Below are 9615 nucleotides of genomic sequence, written 5' to 3'. Positions count from 1 at the left end.
CCAGGTGGTTTCCCAGGGGCACTGTGGAAGAGTTCCTATATTAATGATCTTTGAATATGGATTTGAGGAAGATCTCCAGGTCAATCAGTGTAAACAAAGACCAATTCATTTCTAGGTCAGGGCTATTCTGACATGAGCCATATACTGATAGAAAATCATATGACAGAAACAGAATACCAGGTTGGAAGATACCTCAAGGATCATTTGGTCCAACACTTCTTAGCAAATTAAGAATAAGACCCAAGAACTGCCCTTGAACTTGCAACCCTAAATGAACACTAGCATATTCAGAATTCCTTGCCCGGCCATATTTTCTTGTTTCAAATTTAGTATATAAGCAAATTAAAATAATCATAGAAGTCCTATTTCTTAATGCTTGTGCATGTCATCTATTAGAAATATTAGCAGGGGAGTTGCCAATATTTTTATTTTCATTTTATTTTTATTTTCATCATCACGTTGAGGCCTGCTGTGCAATTACTCAATGTAAATAAAAGCTACGAATCACATGAAAAAATATTCAGAATGTACATCATTCAATATCTCATTGTCACAAATGTGCTATAGTGTTTCCCTTGCAGATTTTTAGCAATCACCATGAAATTTTTTACAGATTTATTGAGTAGCTTGTCTCAGACAACTCAGTGTGTGTATTCCAGCTAATTGGGTGATACTCTATAATTGTTATCAAATTCTGTTATCATTATCCACTACAGAGTCAGCAATAGCATAGAATAGATATTATATAGCTATTTAGCTATTATTAGCTAAATATTTATTATATTTATTAGATAATATATATTATTATATAGCTATTTAGCTATATAATATATATGTTAGCTATTTATATAGCTATAGGCACAGAAATGTACTTGGCGATATTAAAATGTTTAAAAAATATATGTATATTACATGGAAATAAGTGAGTACACTGTTTTCTTAACCAAGTGACTTAAGGTGGGTTGTTGGGATTTTGTTTTATTTTCTTTTTAATCCTGTTATGGGCAAATTATTTATTTTAAACAGTGGTAATTATCCTAAGCTGTAGCAGAACTGCAAAAAGTTTAAAAAAATAAGGAAGTTTTAAGTTCATTGTTATTTTCAGTTATTTGTCAAACTGTATGAAGGATTTCAAAAGTTTGACCCTTTGGAGCCCCTTCCATCTACACAAACTTCTAACCCAGTTTTTCAGTTCACAGAAGACATTTTTCTCTTCTGTTTTACTTGGCTTGAATTTCAATTGGAACTTCTCTTTCCCACAGTGTACTCTGAAATGTCAGATGAGAGAGAGAGATCAAGCATTTTCTTAATGGATGGTGGAGTCAGCAGCAAAGGTCTCTGACTTGCTAACTTAGAGTCAGCACCCTCTTCTGTAGTATATATCCTAATTCATCACCATGCTCTTCAAATTTGAAAGTATATTTATAATGTACCCTCAGGAATCATGCCTTGGCCAACGTGCTAAGGGAGGAGCGTGCACAGCAACCCTCACCCTTACTGTAGGACATCCAGCTAGCCCTTGCAGGATAGGACAGAAAGGCACCCTGTACTGCAATTCTCTGCAGTAATAATATATTTCTCATCAGATACATGGATTTCAAAAACACCAGCAAAATATTCTAAATCTTTGCACTGCCAGTTGGAAGCACCTGACAAAAGAGCAGGCTTTGCATGGTCCTTTCAACATCACTGTGTGTGAAGTTGAGGTTGGTTTATAATATAAACTGGTGAACTGTAATGATGTGGGTCACTTTTAAAACTTGCAATAAGAGCAGCAAATAATATGACAGAGTAAAATACATTATGTTACTTTAGCCCAAGTAGTCTGTTTTGGTCTGATGCAGTCGTGCATCTCCTAAACAAAAGACAAAATTGAGGAAAAACAAGTTGCAGCTCCGTAAAAGCACCAAAATCATGGCTTGTATACATATTCCAGGAAAGAAGGATCTGACTGCATCTTCACTGAACAGCAGTCTTCACTCTTTGGCTGTGAGAGAGTATTCAACCACACAGTTTCTGTTTTCAAGCATTGCTCTGGCTAGCATGTATTTCTAGCACTGTAGCTGCAACACTATTAAACTTACTTTATCTTTCTCACTATAACTGTCAATGGGCTTGGACTATCAGCTAGCTGTTAACCTTCAGGAAACACCCTCTGACTTGATCAGTGCTGTATGAATCCACAATACAGAAAACTGATTATGCTTGCACATCAGTATCAATTGTGGGTATGACATCTTTCCTTTTCTTGGCAAACAATAACACAAATTCTTGACACGTATTGTAACTTGTATTTCCCAAGCTGCTGCCAGCCATTTTGCTAAGAGTAGAACTGTGGCTTGATAGAGCAGCTGACAAGTTGATGCTCATGCATAAGCACATAAGGTAGAAAGCCAGTCCTGGGGGATAATGTGTACTGTGCTCAGAGAGACATTCAGTGTGTGTTCATCTCTGAATGCAAGTGCAACCTCATTATTTTTGTGAGCTGACTCAGATATTTCATATCATGTATATGTTGACCAAGTTGGCAGGACTGAAGCGAGAATACTGTGCACTTTGCAAGACTGAGCCCAAGGGGCCTTTTATCTCAGAAAACAATGGTTGCTGATCATACTGCAAAGTCAGCCATTCATTACTGTTACATGCTGAGTACCAGTCAGTTGCTGATACAAAAAGCAGTTAGAATAAAGCCTTGCATTGAGATGATTAAATTTGTTGAAAAATTCTAGGCAGAAGTACTAAAAAGTTTGAACCAAATTGTAACATTATAAGTTTGTAAACTTTCAATGACTTCATATATGCTGACTCCACTGTAGCCACATGCTTCACTTTGAAAGCAGAGTTTGGCTCTATGACAACTTGAAAAATGAAGGCTCTCAAACCAATTTGTGGATAAATACTTTGTACCAAAGACCTTTGATTTCAAAAGAAATGAATTGCCACATTTTCTGTTTAGACATTTTTTTTCAAATCAAGTCATCCTTAGGAAAACAAAAAACCACCACATATTAGTATGGGATTTTTTTAGGATAAGGATTCTAAATATTCATTACTTACATAGCCATTTTCAGCTACTTGTGATGCTTAGGGGAACTTTACTAATTCATCTTTACATTCTGATAGGAGAAAGTCCATTAATGGCATTGAGACACTATAGCAACTGTTCAAATGGTTTACATATAAAACATGCAGATGGGATGAACTCACCTAGATGATTACATCTGATTTTAAACTAAATTATTTACTCTCATTAGCATGATTATGCTCAGGGTAATAGGTAAAGGGGGAAATCAGATGACAAGGTTGACCAAAGGCTGATCAACTTTCATAGTTTTAAACATTACTAACATCCCTGGTGTACTTTGGACCTGCTCCAGCAACCCTTTTCCCAGATGGCTGAGTTGACAGCATGAGCCAGGAACTCTCTCAGTGTTTAGTGTGCCTATGATCACTTTCCAAGGGTAAAAGAGTTTAGATGCATGGATATGAGTATGTATGTCTCAAGGTCAGGTAAAATTCCATAGTCCATTAAAAATCACAGACACACAGAATAATTTCAGTGTGAATGGGCTCATGGTAGTTACCTGGTCCAGACCCTTGCTCATGGTGGGGCTAATTTCAGTTAGATCATTTCCAAAGTCCCCTCTCAGGAGTTTTCAATATCTCCAAAGATAGACACCTTGCTGCATCTCTGGACCACCTCCTGCAGTGTTTGATCACACTCACCGTGAAGAGTTTTTTCCTTTCACTATCCTGTGTATTGATGACCTTGATGATGTTTGCGTCTGTTATCTTGACACTTTTTGCAGTCTGCACTGTGAAGATTCTGGCTCCATGTCCTGTATAGACTTCTATGAAATAATAAAGAAATCAGTGAGACCCTCATGAGCCTCTTTTCCAGACTGAACAAACTTAGGTCTGTCAGCTTTTCACACTGTGCTCCAGCCTGCCAAATGTTCTGGTGGCTTTACACTCCAGTTTTTCAGTATCTATGGAAGCATAAAATTGTGCTTTTCACACTTTTTTTTTTTTTTTTTTTTCTTGCGAGCAGGAAAGGCTAATAGTTCCCTTGAGATGGTGCCTGGGCAGTTCCTCTGCAACATTCTTAGTCTGGGTTTCTGACAAGAAACAGACTTCTTCAGATTACTAGTGGGTAGGTAAATTGGCTGTAACATAACTGCAGTAGCACATACTCAAGATGATGGTCTGTATTAATTTTGCCTATGAAATCATGTTCAGGATATCCCAGCACAGAGTCATGCTGGCACTAGACTGGAAACTAGAAACACTATAGCAACATTTCAATTGAAGATAATCCAATTGGAATTTTAATACTCAAACCCTATGATGAAAAAGCAGTATGTATTAATGCAAGCAGAAATCTTAACTAATGTGGCTTTATTCCTCCCAGTATTCAGCATCCTCTAATACATAACTCTAGCAATTCTACCTTGTACTGCAATGTGCAGTGTAGACAGTCCTCAGCAGAGCCAACTGCATTCACTTTGACTAGAGCCTGAAAATCTTCCTTGTCCTACCAGATGGCATAGTTTCTACTCCTGACACAGAAATGAACTTATAGCTGGTCTTTAATATTTTAAACGAAGAAGCATTTAACTCCCATTTTGAAATCTGTTTATCTGCTTTTTCAGTGCAGATAGTACTTCTGACAGCCCACTTCATATTAATCCTGACATCTTTGATGGTCTGATGGTCTGTTTCTACATGAAGAAATGGTATTTTTCTGCTATGCTGGCATTTCACATCCCACTGAGTTCAGAACAAAGGTGATTTTGCTGTGTTGCATGAATGTTAAGTTTAGAGTAAGAGCTGACAATTTAAGACATGATTGATATACAGAATCTGCATCAGATTCTTAAAAAAAAAAAAGTTCTGTCCTGTTCAAATCCACAGTGTTTCCTAGACTGGTGCATTTAAAGATAAATGTACTGCTATCAATAAATTAAAATTGCGTGCTTGATAACACTAGTATTAATTTTCTTATAACATTTACAAGAATGGTTATTAGAATTCTTTCTACTTCATCCACATCTGAAGTATGTAATTTTGATTCAAACAGACAAAAATCAATCTCAGGGGGCGGTAAATACAGGAAACTTGGAAGCTTTCTTTGTGCCCTCTTCTGACTCTGCATGGGGTCTACATGATGGCATCAGAAGGTTGTAGGATATGTCTACCTGTACTTATTTGGGATAGAGGACCAGGAGACATGCAAAACCTATTTTCTTTCTGTTACTCCAGCCAAGAAAAATTCAACACCAGCTGAATTGCTAGTTTAAAGCTCATGCTTTAAAGCTTCTCTGCTCTACCATGTATCACAAAAGGAGTATTATATTGTCTGCCTCACAACATATCTCACTGAGCTATTTTCTAATCTGTTTCCCACAGCTTTGCTGGAGTAGCCAAAGGGATTTGGTAGGTTTAATTTTTTTATTCCTTTGAAGCCATGCTTATTTGTTGATTTTTTACTATAATCAGCTAAGGCAGGTGTTGTATTCAACTGTAACTGTAATTATAGTTCATTTAAGTGATACTGAAGCATGGTTTAGCATCATGCATCTAGTAGGATCAGCTTTATTCCAGAAACTTAGTGCCCTTACTAAAGATAGGAAGTCTAATAGTTTATGTGAAATGTATAATATTCCTAAATGTTCCTTAATAGTATTAAAGATCATCCTCAATCAATTCTATGATATTAGTGCAAAATTTACATGTAAAAAATCTGCATCTCAATAATAACAAACACTGGTGCATCAGCCTTGAAACTACAATTAATTTTTTTTTTAATCTATTGACTTAGTATTGTGTCACAGCATAAAAACCAAGTTCATCTTTAAGCTGTAAGTGCAAATGGGACAATGGTCAGTTCAGGCCTCTTATGAAAAAACTTGCGTGTTCTGTTTCTTACTATGCTGTCTCTTATCAATGAGACATATCAGCATACAGCACTTGTAAGCAGATCTGCTGAAAGAAACTATCAACAAACCAGATTGGGCATGTTCACCCTCACTGTATTGTGTAAATTTATTTTGGTAGTGTTTTTTTTCTTTTTTTTTGGCTTTTTCAAGATATTTTCTCATATTTCAGGTTTACACCAAGCAGCAGACTGGAAAGAGCTATATAAAGATAAAAACTCCATAAAAAGACATCAATGCAAATATTTTTATAATCTTCTGAGTGGTATGTCTCATACTGGTGGCCCAAAAATACATGGCAAGAGTACACCACCCACACTGCAGCACTTCTCATGCACCAGGGTGGGGAACAGAGAATTATCCTTTAGTCATTCTGCCCATTTTGAGCAACTGACATTTGTGCAGTTGTAAAAAGAGAGAGCTTTCCTCTACTATGGGATATTGGATCCTACAATTTGTTGAAAATTCAGTTCATTTATAACCTGGCCTAAATGGGTTAGATAATGTTCTATATATAAACACATATACACGTATTTATAAACTCCATACATAAATATGAAAATATTTTAAGCTTCTGTGTGTCTTCCCTGGTTTACAAGACCAAAGAATTCATGAAGCAACTAATTAAGACAACACTGGTCCTGCAGCACTGCAAAAAGCAAGAGAAACAGTCCCTAAACCTGTATGTTAATTTTGATTTACTGCTGAGAAATGCAGATGAGGAGAACTTCGCTTGCCTCCTGTTCTCTCATAAATTACTAGGCTAGTTTCCATAGAAAAGTTAAATCTGATTTTGGATGTACCTTGGCGAAACCCTTGACAAAACATGCCCAATGGATTTGTATACTTAGGTTGTCACACTATGGATGGACAACAGGAAAACTGAATGTTGTCACTGCAACAGATCCTTCCAGCAATATTTACTGAATAATGATTTGAATGTACTGCAGCATAAAAAGGAATGCTGTATGTGTTCTCCTGCTGCATCCAGGCCCAGCTTTAATATGGTAAAGACAGGAGGCTGTGATGGAGCAGTTTTCCATTCTGAGTACAAAAATCATCATTCACATCCTGCCATTTTCCATTCCAGAAACTTTGTGGAAAGAAGAGATTCTCTGCTTAAAATCAAGATGTCTAGAATGCTCCACTCTATTACTTATGTGAGAGATACTCAGTATTTCAGAGAGCCTAGCCCAAAGCTTCCCATACTCTATAAAAGACTGCAGAAGGGTGATGTTCTTTCTATTCTTCTACTTTGCTCAAGTGGCATATCCTGCTTTTTATTATGGGCTGGAAAGACTTTCAGACAGACACATAAAAATCTAGCCATTCAAAATTAGGTCCTTAAAAATGTATCTATAAACCATATTTGTAGATATATGCATCTACTCTAAAGATATACTGTTTCCAAACACTTGGAAAAAAAAAATGGAAACAGATTTATATATGTATTTATGGAGTGGGAAAATCTAAACCCCTAAATTTTATCTAGCACACATGATGAAAGAAAAATTAAACGTATCATATTCACAAAGCATTTGATCATCTTGTGCATTGATAGTTACCAAGACTTTTCTTCCAGGTGGTTCCTGAAATGAGTAAATTAAAAGATTTCCAAGACCTGCAAAGCTCTAAAGGAAAGGAAGGAAGGAAGGAAGGAAAACCTTGAAAAGCTACCAAGAGAAACAAAGAGAACATAAAGAAAGATGGAATGGGCTCAAATTCAGCCAGCAATTCATTAATCCCATATCTCAGTGGTGGGAAATACTCAAAAATAAGAAATTCAGGTTAATAAAGGAAAACAGCAGCTAAAAGTCTTATTCCAGTGTAATACAACATAGAAATCTACCCTGATCTCTCTCTTATTTTGGAAAGTCTTCCTCCTTAAATGAATTCCATGATATATTTTGCAATAAATTTGTTTATTTGTAAATGGCATGGAGAATTATTTTCTAAAGCACATTCTTCTTGAGTAGAGCACATACTTCTGTGGTATTTGCTGAAACTTCATGTACTTTATTTCCCAATTCTCTGAACCTTGATGAAAGTCAGAAGGCCAAGAATAGGAATTTTTCATAATTTCTTCTATTTAAGTTTTTATCATAAGTTTACTGTTCTGCAATTTCTAGCCTTCCTTCCTCTCTTTTATGCAGCTTTATTCAGCAAGGCTCGACTTGTACATATATTATACTTACTTATAATAATTGCTTCCTATAATCAGAGCAAATTACTTTTGCTGTAATTTGTCTTTTGAAACCGTACTAAGCTGCTGAACTTTTGTGTGTTAATCCATAGCACAAAAGCATGAACATTTCTGACAGGTTTTCAGAGTAAAGCAAACATTACCAAAATAAACACAACACAATGTGTTCACAATTAATTAGTTTAACCAGGGCATTTTAATTTCTCATAGACAGAAATTTGAATGAATACAAAGAAAAATAATTTAATTATAAATATACTTGCAGTTGAGCGTAGTGGTGCCATCAATTTTTTAGCGGTCTCCACATTACAGTCCGTGGGGGATCTGTTAAAATATTGATAGCAGGATATGGCCCATTATGAGGACACACATTGTGTTCTATTTCAAACAGAGAATTAATAAAGATTTGTTTCAGGAAGATGTAAGGAGGATAAACAGTAAGGCTCATTTCAGTGTGTCACTGGACCATAGAAGGAAATTACCTGACCTATTACCTTCCACTTTTTATTTTACCTTGTAGCATAAAGTTTATACATAGGAAAAAAAAAAGAAAAAAAAGAACAGTGTGAACTAAAATATTTATATTACAATGTATATATATTTTCCCCCCTCTATTATATAATAAAAACTAGAGTCACCAGATGAACCCAAGTAGTCAAGAAAGTGAAATTCTTTTATTTCTTTCTTGCCTTTTTCTCATACAGGTATACCAGAATGGCAAAAGATTTTTCCATTGTTTTGAGGGAAGGAAATAAAAGCCTCCATTTTTAACTCAATCTCCTTGAAGCCTTAAGGAATGCATAACAGACACAGACACTAACATAGTATTCCCTATCTTTTGTCCTTTTCTTTCTTCCTTAGAAATAAATACCTTTTATAAATGCTCTCTAGTTAATACTTTGCAGCGCTCAAAAGAGAAGGAGAATATAACACTGGTGGCAACTTACTATTTCAAATTTTTATGTGATACTCTGTTCTTATTTTTCACTGTGTTCCTACATAAAACTCCTCCCCCTAATTCATTTCCTCTACCAGGGAAAGGGAGAGAAACACAAGTGTAATGAGGAAGCAGAGGATAATACAGACTGTCAAGCTGGCATAGTTCTTAGGACCCAGCAATTCAGACTGACAGTCTCCTTCTGTTCATTGTACACTTGGTTCATCTGCTATTTTGGGGCAGCCGAAACAACCTTCTTGGGAGAAAAAGGAAATTTATCGCCTTCTAGACAGGGCTCTTAAAAACTTATGGACAAATCCTTTATATTCAGGTTTCATAGTTTTAGTAAAGTGGAAGCTTACGTAACTTACTGTTACTTATTTTAGCAAGCACAGCAATATAGAAAGATACAGAGACAGCCAGCTGAAAATGACGAGATTTTGGCTGAAGGAAGTTTTTGGCTTTCACTGTTGGCAGGGCAGGGATATCTCTCAGAGCACTTCTGAGAGATAGCTCCTTAGCTCCCCTTACCCCCCAGA

The sequence above is a fragment of the Chamaea fasciata genome, unplaced genomic scaffold (genome assembly GCF_029207755.1).
Source record: "Chamaea fasciata isolate MVZ Bird 193981 ecotype frontalis unplaced genomic scaffold, bChaFas1.0.hap1 SCAF_6, whole genome shotgun sequence".
Lineage (NCBI taxonomy): Eukaryota > Metazoa > Chordata > Aves > Passeriformes > Sylviidae > Chamaea > Chamaea fasciata.
Note: the sequence above shows the minus strand (reverse complement) of the source record.